Here is a 12,782-nt window from a genome sequence, read left to right on the forward strand (position 1 = left end):
TACAAAAGGACTGTAATGACAGTCAGATGCATGAGGAAAGCATGAACAAAAGTTTTCATGCACTTCAGAAGTCGAAGAACTTTTTTGAACAGTTACACCTTTAAAGTTTTGGTCAAACCTGTGACAACACCTGTCAACTAGATGACCTATTTTCCCACAAAGTTGACACTACTACTTAGGCCTCCCCTGTATTTGTTACTTGTAGTATTGTTAGGTATAGAAGCCCTACGATTCTTCTAGTACTGAGCATTAGAGATCTGATTGGTACCATAGCGTGTGAAATTTACCCTTATTGGAAACCTCGATGAATCATCAAGACGTGACTCGACATCAATAAGAACTGATACCACATTGTCCAGGGTAAACGGTTCTCTGCTTGCAGTGATCGCAACAACAGTTGGCTCATATTCAACTGGCAGACCATTAATAATGGTAGCGATATGATCAATATCCGAAACAGGACTACCACACATGGCTAAAAGATCACATATTTCTTTAATAGTCATAGTGTAGTCTCTCATAGAATGAGAGCCTTTCTACATCGACCTAAGACGACAATGCAAAGCCATAATTTTTGTAGTAGACATGTAACACCCCCAACCTGTACCCGACCCGGATACGAGTCTGAGGTGTCACATTGCCTTATCAAAACATTTACTTTTACAAAATACCCAAGATTCAGTTTGATATTTCTAATAAAACCATTTATTTTCTATGATATAAAACATATGCTTTTACAAAACTGATCAGAGCGTATCTAATACAAATCTTTTAACTATATGCCAACTAGATTCTATATATAATAAATATATGTTATTCATTTAGGTTCTGATATGACCTTCGGTAAGGAGAAACTAACCTGTCTTGCTCCTCTTAGCTTCTCTTCCTGCTTTCCTAAACCTACGTGTGAAACACTCACAGCTAAGTCATAGACTTAGTGAGGCATATAAATACATATGTAAATTATCAAATGCATGTACATATCATGTAATATAACGTCATACTGATATATATACTTTTTCATGTAACAATTACATACACACATGCATGTCACCATTTATATTTTCTCATACTCTTATATGATTATCCTTTCTATGTCTTATCTCTTGTTCATATGATCTCTTATTTTCATATTCTATATCTTATAACATGTTCTTACATCATCATATAAGTCATTAATATTAAATTCATATATATACATTAACATATATTCATGTACATCCCATAGCAAATGTCATAACCCATAACACACATTTTTTCCTGTAACATATACACATATATCATCATATAAAACATGTAACTCATTTCTCAATACAACTCATATTTTATCGTTATCTTTTTGGTTAGCCCATGCACACTACTGAGAACTTAAGGTATGTGAGTACATAGAGGTTGTGCACTATGCTGTCACCACAGCTCGTATAATTCCCACTAGGGACGCGTAGAATTTGTCCCGTAGGACCACTATGTCCCGTAGGACCATGTAGAACACATATGTCCCATAGGACCACTAGAACGCATATGTCCCGTAGGACCACTATGTCCCATAGGACCACGTAGAACCCTCGACTCTTGGCATGCCAACTATAACTAAAGTTCTCATAACACATGACATGGGCATTATCTTTTACCTCATTACACATTCACATATTCATATCACATAGTTCTTTCACATAGCTCTTTATCACATTTCATATGATCACATAGTCACGCAGTTTACTTTCACGTAGCATTTTTCCATGAAATTCACATTATTCATCCTTTTCACACATGGTCACCTCACATAGTTCTTTATCCCATTTCATATAATTCACATATACCTTTTTCTCATATGCATATAACATATTATTTCTTATCTTTTAACTTATATTACATTTGCATGTAATCTTATGACTTATTATCAATATCTCATAGATCACTATCATACAACACATTTTTGCACATATATTTTCTCATACAATCCCTTCATTCAATTATAACATCTAATCTATCTTTTTATATGAACATGTATTCACATCACTCATTTAGCATACATAGCATATCACGTAACATTCTAGTAGAAACACATATAAGTCATATCACTTTTACATATATATTTCATCTCATAGGATCACATAACCTATTTTCATACATACATACATTTACATAGGTCACATATAAAGATAAATTCAATCAATTAAACATATGCATTTACTCATATACAATACATTTAGCACCATATCACTATATGTTTATGCTTCAGTTATAACTATATGTTTATGATTCAGTACCCCTGATCACATAATATTAGAATTAGACTCATTGCAAGTCTTAATTCCCTATACATAACATACACTTAATATCATGTACACACCTGGTCTCAATGAACACTCATGAGCTCTTGTTCTTCCTTGCGTATCTTATTCTGCCGACCTATCCGAACTTTGGTTTCGATCGATGTCTACACAATCATGTATTGATACTATAAATATCCAATTGATATACTATAATCTATCATTTCTAAGACTTAAATAAAGATTTATTCCATTTCCATTGAAGTGCATCGGTACACTCTATAGTGTATCGATGCATCCCTTTACATGTGCATCTATGCACTACCCCTGCATCGGTACACAATTTACATTCGATGTTTATATTTCAATGGGGTGCATCGATGCACTCCTTATGCATCGATGCACTAATTGCATTAGATGTTCATTCATTTGAGAGTGCATCGATACACATTGAAGATACATCGATGCACACTACCCATAAATTACATCTTGAGCACGAAATTCACTCTCTTTTCAGCTCAAATCTTCATCTTTCACCTCCTTTAATATTCCTAACTTTCATACACATACTTGCATTCATTTCTACTCAATAATCGCTTCTTTAACCTCCATATCCTCTCGTCCTTATGAATTTCAAGAATCATACCCAAATTTTAACATGTTACAAATCCAATTCTAACACTTCATACATGTTAATTAGATTGATGACAAATCAAATTCACTCTTAAACCTCATTAAAGAACCCTCTTTCAAGATTTCACTTATTCCTCTCTTTTCTTTAATTCCCTCTATTCTCTTCATCTTATTGTTTCAAAACAATTCAAGCTCTCCTTAAGCTTAATTATCACCTAATAATCAAAACTCAACCTTAAATTTAACCAGAAACTCAAAAATCAGAAAACTCACCTTTAGCTCTTGGTTTTCACGTGTGAAGGAAGAAGAAAGATGAAGAGAACTCTAGAAACCACTTTGTTTCCTCTTCTTTTCCACGTATTTAATATATATCCATTTTAATTATTTTCCCTGCAAATGACCCTTTTGTCCTTCAATTCATCTAATAATTACTAACATCTTTCAAGTAATATTTCCAAATAATCATTGAACTATTCCATTCTTCTACTTTCATCATCAAATTTTAAAACTTTATGATTTAGTCACTAACCTATAGTTTAGGATGTTACAAGACAGCTTGGAGTACAACCTGGTGATACGGCTGTGGATTCAGCACCAACCAACTGAGGTAGAATGTTGGTACTGACAGTAGAAAGAAGCCAAGAAGCCAAAGAGTTATCTTGCTTGACATAATGCAAATAAACTGGATTGATAACCTGTTCATCAACATCGCTAAGAACCAGGTTCACCGGAACCGTCATGTATTCATCAAGAAAGCCTTCAAGTCCAAGCCCTTGGATCGTGAGAATTTCTTGCTGCTTCCATAAGAGATAGTTCGAATCTGTTAAGCATACGTTGATTCTTTTATTAGCAAAAGTATGCGAGCTAGCATCTGTAAATTGCTCATATTCAACTATTTCTGACATCGACGTAACTTGAACCATGATCAATCTCGAAGAAATAAGAGAACTGAAACACAGTAAGCAAAAAAGAAGAAAGAAAGAAAAGAAATGCACAGCGAAATCGTTTCATGATCATGGTTTAACACACTGTGAGTACCAATCGAATTCCTCTTCCCCACTATATTCGATGTCAACTTCTGACGGAGGTGGCTCGATAGATTCCGTCGTTGGGGACGATGATAAGGCCGTGAATAACCTGGATTTCGATGGGTTTTTGTTGAATTGAACACGGGTTTTGATGGGGTTTTGATTGGAAGTTGTGGAAGATGAGCTTATGAAACTGGGTTTTTGTAACACCCCAATTTAGGGGCTAAAATTAAGAAATTATAAAGTGATGGATTTAATTTGGTATTTTGAAAGAAACAGTGGGTTAAATTATAAAATTTTAAAGTTGGCAGACCGTTTTAAAAAGTGTAGGAAATTCAGTGGCTAAACCCATGATTTACCCATTTTTTATTTTGGAGAGAATTATAAATCTCTCCCCCTATATGTTTTTCTGGAAAACTTTTCCAGATTTTCCTCTTCAATAACCCTCCTTTCAACTTCGATCTACTCGTCGTCTGACCTCCGATCGACGAGCCAAAACCACCATCGTGTTCATTGTCGAGCAAGGAACAAAACCCCTCAAAACTTTTGTCGTGAATCGTCGTCGTTCGTCGTTAATTTCAGTCGGAAGTATCGTCGGTAATAACTCAATTTCAATTGGTTTTTCGTCGATTCACGACGATCCGAGCATCCGTTTATAACACCTCCCGCACCATCGTGTTCCTTGCATCGTTCCGAGTCTGCCAGTGTCATCCTTGGTCTCCGTCGACGGTGGCGCGTGAGGAGGTGAAGCTGTCAAAGTTTCCGATTTGTTGAAATCGAGCTCTCTGCCGTTCAAAATTGTGAACCGAGCTTTGTAAGTATCTCGAAATCGCTCAAAATAATTTTTAGGAATTTTTCCGGGAATTTAGCATTGTTCACGCGCCCCCACGTGCCGCCACTGCGCGTGGGGAAAGAAAAAGTGACCGGTTTGACCGGTTTTGGAACTGTTTTGACCGGTTTAACCGGTCACAACCCGTTGACCTGACCCGTTGACCGGCGTTGACCACTATTGACCAAAACTTCGACTGGCTTTGACCGGGCATTAAACGACCTTTGACTTTGACCGAGTATACCTATTCTGACATTTTTCAACGTTTCAAATCCGATTTCGCAGTTCGTTTTTCAAAATTCGAACCCAAAGGCCTCGAAATTACCGGTCAAACCCGTTGACTTTGATTTTAACCGAAAATTCTAAATTTCCGAAAAGTCATATTTTATGTTTTCGACGTCTTGAATCCGAATCCGAAGTTCTTTTCGCCAAATTCGAACCCGGTAAGCTGTTTTTCACTGATTTATCACCCGATTTGATCCGTTTATTGTAATTAAGCTTCGTTTTTTATATAATTTATATTAATATGTATCTGAGGAATTATTGGAAGTTGAATTGAAGATCAAAGGCGTTCGAATGGAATTTTTATGGTCAATCAATATTGCACGAAAATCGAGGTAATGCTTTACTACCTCTTTATGCTTTATAGAACATGTTGGTATTAGTAAATGCGTGAATGGAAATGTTTGGTCTCATATGTGTAATTAATGAAGATCTACACTAGATACGAATACGGTAGAAAGTAGGTAACTGAATATGGCTCAGATGACTATTATAAGAAATTGAAGGACAGTTGGAATTAAATTACAAGTTCTGGAATTAAGTGATAAAATAATCAGCCATAGATATGTAGATTATAATTTATCTCATTAATGGTACTTGGATGATAAATTATGAGAATATTTCGATTAGGTAAAATTACGAAATTACCCTTATGTTGGAAAATGACAAGAATTGTCCCTGGAAGTGAATTAATAAATCTGAAAAGAATTACTGATCTGCTAAAACTATTGACGTGCATAATAAATGTTAGTTTTACTTGGAAATTATGGATAACCGATTTTTAACCCCAAGAGGGTTTTTGCTAGATACTAGAAGTCTTTTAAGGAATCATTTCAAGATCAAAGAATGTTCGAGGAAGAAATTAATCATAGGATCTCTATATTATATTATTTTCGTTAATAGCTAATATCAAAATTATATGGTTAAATGCCCTTGAGAGGTAAAATAGTCTGAGTTGACCCTGAATAAAAAAGTGCTTTGAGAATTTGTACTTAACTCGATTAAGTACGAATTTAATTATTAAGATCATGTCTTTGTAAAGAAAAATTCATGATATTTCGTTTGTAAAATCTGAGAAGGCACTTAACCCGAAAATATCCAAGTAATGAGTAAATACTTGAAAAATAATTTATCGGGGTATTCTGCTGTCAGAATTTGTTCGAAAGGACTGAAATAAATAATAAGATTGAATTTAATAGTAAGATCAGACGGAAGAAAAGGATTAAAATACACTGAATCTGTAAAATGACCAAAATACCCCTGTAATGGAAATGACCCAAGAATATCACCAAGCTCAGGAATGATTGGATATCATCAAGTTCTGAAGTGAATGGAATAAAACTGAATACCTAAATTACCAAAATACCCTTATGGCCTAAACTAAGTAAATATTTTGGATTAATTAAGGGAATCCAAATAAACATAGGTGTTGGATTACATTTAAAAGTAATGGAACATAATTGAAGTTAGTAGATCAACCCTAAATCTATATCAATACCTGAATGGCATAGATATTACTTGAATGCGTGTTCTTCTTCTCAAGTTTGGCTCGATGATAATTTTGGAAGTATTCAACTCAGCTCAACTCTAGATCACATTCAGTACTAAGAATTTGACGTTTGTTCGATAAACCAACTACGAAGACCAAATTGAATGGATCGGAAGTACAATATGTATCTGAAATTAGGAACGTCTGAATTACTCTGGAAAACCCCAAAGTAACTAAAATGGACTTGACTGCTAAATACGCTAAGTAACCTCAACGACTGAGGATTAAGTAAGTGATTTGGATAAGTTTGAAAATTCTGATGAGTCTATAAGACATACTGTCCTTATGGAGCATGAGCTACAAATCAAGTACGTCAATATTTCATGATATCGTGGAAGCTTGGAAATGAAATAAAGACCATTGGAAGATCTATTCAGCGATGATTCTGAAGATGATCTATGAACAATAATTTGTGGTATTAAATAGTAAATAACCTGGAAGGAAAATGAATTGGCTAGTCGACATAGATTGTTAAGGTTCTGAATCTTCGTTCTCAAGTTGTTCGATTATCCGATCAATTGACATGGATGTAAAAGATTCTGAATACCCTTCTGATTACGTACAACTTTTGAAAACTGTCCGAATAAGATATGATCCTGATAATTCACATTCTGAATAACTAATATTTCGTCAGTTAATGAACTTTTCCAATAGTATTTCTAACTTCCGGTATTTTATCGGTATACTAAAAATCAGTGTTTCTCTTCCTGCTAAGATTATTCAGTATCTCTAAATAATATCCATAAACTCTGGTGTGTTCCCTACTCACATGAATATTTTATCTGATTTTCGATTTGAATTCTGATCTGATACTTGACATGGATTCTGATCTGATATCTGACATGGATTCTGATCTGATACTTGACTTGGATTTTGATATGATACTTGACCTGATTTATGTTTTGATTTTTGATATATTCGTTTACGGACGGACATATTTTACTTGGGGGTAATGTTGGAGGAAGTATACTTGGAGGCTCCTCGGCTGTGTGCTCAGGGCCTTACTTATCGGCTCCTCGGCTATGTGCTCAGGGCCTTACTGGACTTGACGGTGGGTGTATAGTTCTGGGGAACCTACACATTTTGGACTTGACGGATGTGGTATATATATATATGTTTTAAAAAGATCTGAAAAGTTACATGATTTTTTAGAACACACTAGATAACCTATTCTGATCTCCTGAACATAAACATCCTAAATATTTTCCATAAGAACTGAATGCTATCTGTTAATACCTGAAATATCAATGAGACCTCAGCTCAGCCAAAGAAATCTGTAGATATCTGAACTAATAAGGAAATATATGTTTATCTGTATCTGCACGTTCTTCAACATCATCTGGTAGTTCTATATTGCTGAGCTTTCTGAAGCTCACTCTATTACTCAACATTGCAGGTTAAAAGAATTGTACCAGTGCAGCTATCGACATCAGTAAGGGAGTTCTTCCAGTGTTGTTTGTAGAGTACGGTAAATGTGATTAAGGGGCATGTAATTGTATTTTGATTTATATACGAGTCTGGAAATCTGTTTTATTTTCAAATAGCGACAACTGATTTTATTGTACTGATAAAAAAGTTTTAAATTTTTTATTATTTTTACAGTGAATCGTTCCGATGACCCAAATATGACACTCTAAATTAGATCTGATTACCCGCATCGGTCAGGGGTTACAGTTTTGCTTGTTGGAATGAATGATGAAGGTACGATGGCTGAAGAAGCTCTGCGCGAACTTCCATGCTGCCGATTTTTTGTTTGTTTTGTGTGGTTTAAAACTGTTTATTAGCATAAGAGATTTAAGCAAAGAGGAAAGAGTGAAGGAACTTGAGGCTGAGAGAGGATGAGCGTGTAAGTAAATGAAACAGCTACAGCACTGACTGAGCTTTATGAGGCTGAAAATAAAGGACGAAAGAGGTGTCATTCGTTCGGAATATAAATGGACTACACGTAAATAAAGTGCATGTAATTAATATTTGGGTAAACTATGCATTTAATGCTTTAATTGTCACTTTTAATCTATTTAGTGCCTAAACTTTTAACTTTTTTAAAATCATACATAATATTTAATTTTCATTTCATTTTAGTGTTTGTAGTTAAAAACTTAGCGTGTTTACTTAAACTATCAGTTTTTGTATGTTTTAGTACATAAATTTTTACTTTTTTTTTCAAAACTTAACGTTAAATTTTGAACGGGGTACTAAAATGAAACAAAAATTAAATTTTAGCTATAGTTTTGAAAAATTAAAAGTTTAGATACAAAAAAGACAAAATCTATTAGTTTAGATACTAAACATGTAATTTACCCCAAATTCTAATAAAATTAAAATATTTTTATTAATGGTTTATTTTTATTTGTTTTAAAATGGGTAAACTATGTGAATAATCCCTTTTGTTTAGGGTCTGTTTGACTTTGGTCACCAATTTAATAATTAAGGGAAAATGGTCCCTAACATTATCGATCCGTTTGGTTTAAGTCCCTCTCCGTTAACCCTAAATGAATATGTGACATATTAAGGGACTAAAATCGAATTAGTGTTAATAGATGAGGGACTAAAATTGAACATATTGATAATGTTAGGGACTAAAATCGAACAGATCGATAACGTTAGTAACCATGTACCCTTAATTTTTAAATTGGTGATCCAAGTCGGTCAAACAAAAAACAAATGGGACTATTCACATAGTTTACCCTTAAAATATCTTTAATTTTTATATAATTTTTAAAAATTTAAATTTTTTATATAAAATCTTATAAGATAACTTATAAATTTCATTATTTAATATTTGGGTAAAATACATCATTCTTCATTGAATTTTACTCTCTCTCTTATTTTACTCGTTGTACTTTCAATTTTTCTAATTTACTCAGTGAACTTTTGAATTATTCATGTTTTGATCACTCTAAATTATTTTTTATTATTTTTCGTATGATGTGATATTTTTTATTATTTCTAATATAAAATTTCAAACTACTCTTATCTATATAATATTCAATATTCGATCAACGTAGAATCAAGATATACATCTCCCTTTATCTTTCTCCACTTCTCCAGTATTGAGATTTGAAAGGAAAAAAGATGTTTCATCATTGAGAAATAAAAAAAAACTCAAAAATCTAGAATTTTTTTCACAAAAAATAAAAGAAGATTTTAAAGTTATTATATATATATATATATATATATATATATTAAAAAATCAATTATAACACCTGTATTTAATTATGAATGATTAAAATAGGAGCAAATCAATTGAATGAGTTAATTGAAATTTTAATAGTCAAAATAAAAGTAAAAAAACTAAGTGATTAAACATCAATCACAAATTTTGTTCCCAAAAATTATGAAATTCCATTAAAACAGCCAAAAATATTATTAATTTTGGTAGATTATACGTTTAGTACCTAAATTTTTAGTTTTTTCAAAATCATACCTAATGTTTAGTTTTTATTTCATTTTAGTACCCATTAAAATTTTAATGGTAAGTTTTGAAAAGAATTGAAAGTTTAGGTACTAAAATGGGCCAAAACTGATAGTTTAGGTACTAAATGTGTTAAGTTTTTAACAATGGGGTATCAAAATGAAACAAAAATCAAATGTTAGGTATGATTTTGAAAAAAAATAAAAGTTTAAGTACTAAAACGGACTAATATTGATAGTTTAGGTACTAAACATGTAGTTTACCCTATTATTTTTCCTTTGAAAAAATAAATTCCTACAATTGTGACGTCAACTTATGATACTAAACGAACAAATAAAACAATTGTTTGCATTTTCTGGGTTTGGAAAATAATGATAAAGAATACCTAGTATCATCTTCTCTATTCACACTAAAAAGAATCAAGCTACTTGTAAAAAACAATGTATTTGTATGCTTCAAAACATTCTTGAATGGAGACCTATCTGCGATAAATTTTCTTTTTTGAGAATAGATAAACTTTTGGGTTCTCATCTCTTCACTCATACCGGTTTCGGGTTCGGATAATTTCGAGTTTAGGCCACTGGTGTTTTGAGTCGAAAAGTACGATTTCGTGTAGCCATTACTTCTTGGAGATAAGTTCACTTGTTCTAATGCCCTGAATTGGAGCTCCGATGGAAAATCTCTAACACAACCTATCCGGGCACCTACCCCTGTAGTCCATTTGCATGACAGTTGCTTGCCCAATTGATATGATTTCATCCCTTTCTTAGAGTTAATCCTTTGAAGGATCGATTCTTCGGCGATGGCTTCAATAGCATGATTGTTTTCATCGATCTTTCCGTCTAGAACCATTGGATTCGAGTGATTCGAGTCTTTGTTTGAAGCAATGACATCCTCAAATGGTTCATTCCTTACTGTTGCACCAGTTTCTTCTTCCATTGAATCAACTAAAGTTTTGGTCGAATCTTTGGCACCTATTTCTTCGGACTCTATGCTGTCTTCAGAGGATGAATTGCATCGAATATGGTTGCTTGTTCTATGGAAGCTTTCTTCATCATCAACCGGTGCCATCTGAATATAACGAAAATGAAAGCATCATGTGTCAGTCATTGGTTCCATTTGCAGAAAACGATATGAACTTATAGGAACATATTTCAGTGTTTTACCTTGACATCGGTGAGATCGATATCATTCTCCTTTAGAAACGAAATGAAGTCGTTGAAGTTCTCTTCCGTAGGACGATAATGACCGCTGTGAGGCCAAACCGCCTGTTCCAACCCGATAACATGCCACAGAACGTGTGTTAGGCTTATGTACTTCAAGAAAAACTAGAAAAGATATGAAATAGTACCTTAAGGACACCATTGTCAACAACTAATCTACCGGCGGCAATCGTGGCACCGCCGGCCAAGAAGCTAGAATGTTGAAATGTACCCTTCTTCTTCATGCCGACGTACAAGACCTTCGATGTGCTGAGGACAAAAATCCACTTCGAATCGCTGTTTTCTCTGGTCGTTTGAAGAAGCTCCCTGGTTTGCTTGTATATGAACTTCCCATCTTCCACGACAATCTCATAAGGCTTCCTTTCCATCTGTATGATGAATAACGAAAATCGTTTAGTTTAGCATAATTCTAGTCCAAGTTAACATATGTTACTCGATTCGGGTGTGCATATATGTGTTAAACACTACCGGACCGAGAAATAAAGACTCACAGGACCGAGATATTTGATGCACTGCTGTTGAAGCTTCCATCGAGGACATTTTTCGATATTCACTTCTCTGCCTTCCCCAATATCCAACCTGCATAATCAAAAACAGGGATTTTCTTTTCAGGTCTAACTTGTTACACAAGAAACCTAAATGTGTTTGCACATAATTGAAGAAAATTACCAGTAAAAGAAGGGTTCTTGACACCGAGAATTGAGCCATTGATTGTAATAAAAGTGTAGATTATGTCCATATCTATGCCTTGGATCAATCTGAATAACACGAGGAAGCTTTCTAATCGGTATCGAATAATGGAAAACAATGCAACAACTATCAATTGTGTATACTGCAAAATTCAACTTACAGCTTCAAGCCAGTGTTGTAAAGCAAGCTTTCGAGCTTTATCGTTCTTTAACAAACCTTTCCCGACCTTCGCAGCTCTGGTCCTCGCCCTCAACCACCGCGAAATAGCCGTTTCGTGTTTATCTATGTCAAAAAACGATACCGAACTCCTTTTCAGCTCGGCAAAATCCAAGAGCTTCCACCTGCATTACGACATACAATCTATGTTATTCAAATTCGGATATCGTGTTCGAATATATATCGAATTGAAATGCATACCAGCTCTGTTCGACAAGGACTGCACAATCTGCTAGCTTTCTTCTAGTCCTGAAGCTCTTGTAAACTTTTTGCAACCTTGTTGCTGCCTCCATTTGTGGGTTGTTTGGATCTGAAATCTGGGATTTTCTCGGAGATTCCGAGGAAAAATCTGGGTTTTGGCCTCTTGGGGATTGAGTGTACATTGCTTTGATCTTTGAACTCTCTGGTGATGAATCTGTTCCTTTGAAGCTAACAGATCCTTCCAATATCATCTTCCCAGAACCTAATGATTTTAGAATCGTGGGCTCTGAATCTGAGATTTTGAAACTGATGGATCTAAGTGGAGTTTTGATTCCTTCATCTCCGAAACTAATGGATTTCACAGTGATTGATTCTAAGCCGCCATTGATCTCCATCACCGTGCTGCTGCATTTGCCAAATGGCCTTGAATATCCCACACCCAT

General features: G+C 34.3%; 1 pseudogene; it reads right to left on the reverse strand.

The window, feature by feature from the left end:
- The window catches only part of LOC120142332, a 38,650-nt pseudogene extending 25,868 nt beyond the window's left edge, over window positions 1-12,782 (reverse strand).

Source organism: Hibiscus syriacus, unplaced genomic scaffold, assembly GCF_006381635.1.
Source record: "Hibiscus syriacus cultivar Baekdansim isolate YM2019G1 unplaced genomic scaffold, ASM638163v2 tig00110828_pilon, whole genome shotgun sequence".
Taxonomy (NCBI): Eukaryota; Viridiplantae; Streptophyta; class Magnoliopsida; order Malvales; family Malvaceae; genus Hibiscus; species Hibiscus syriacus.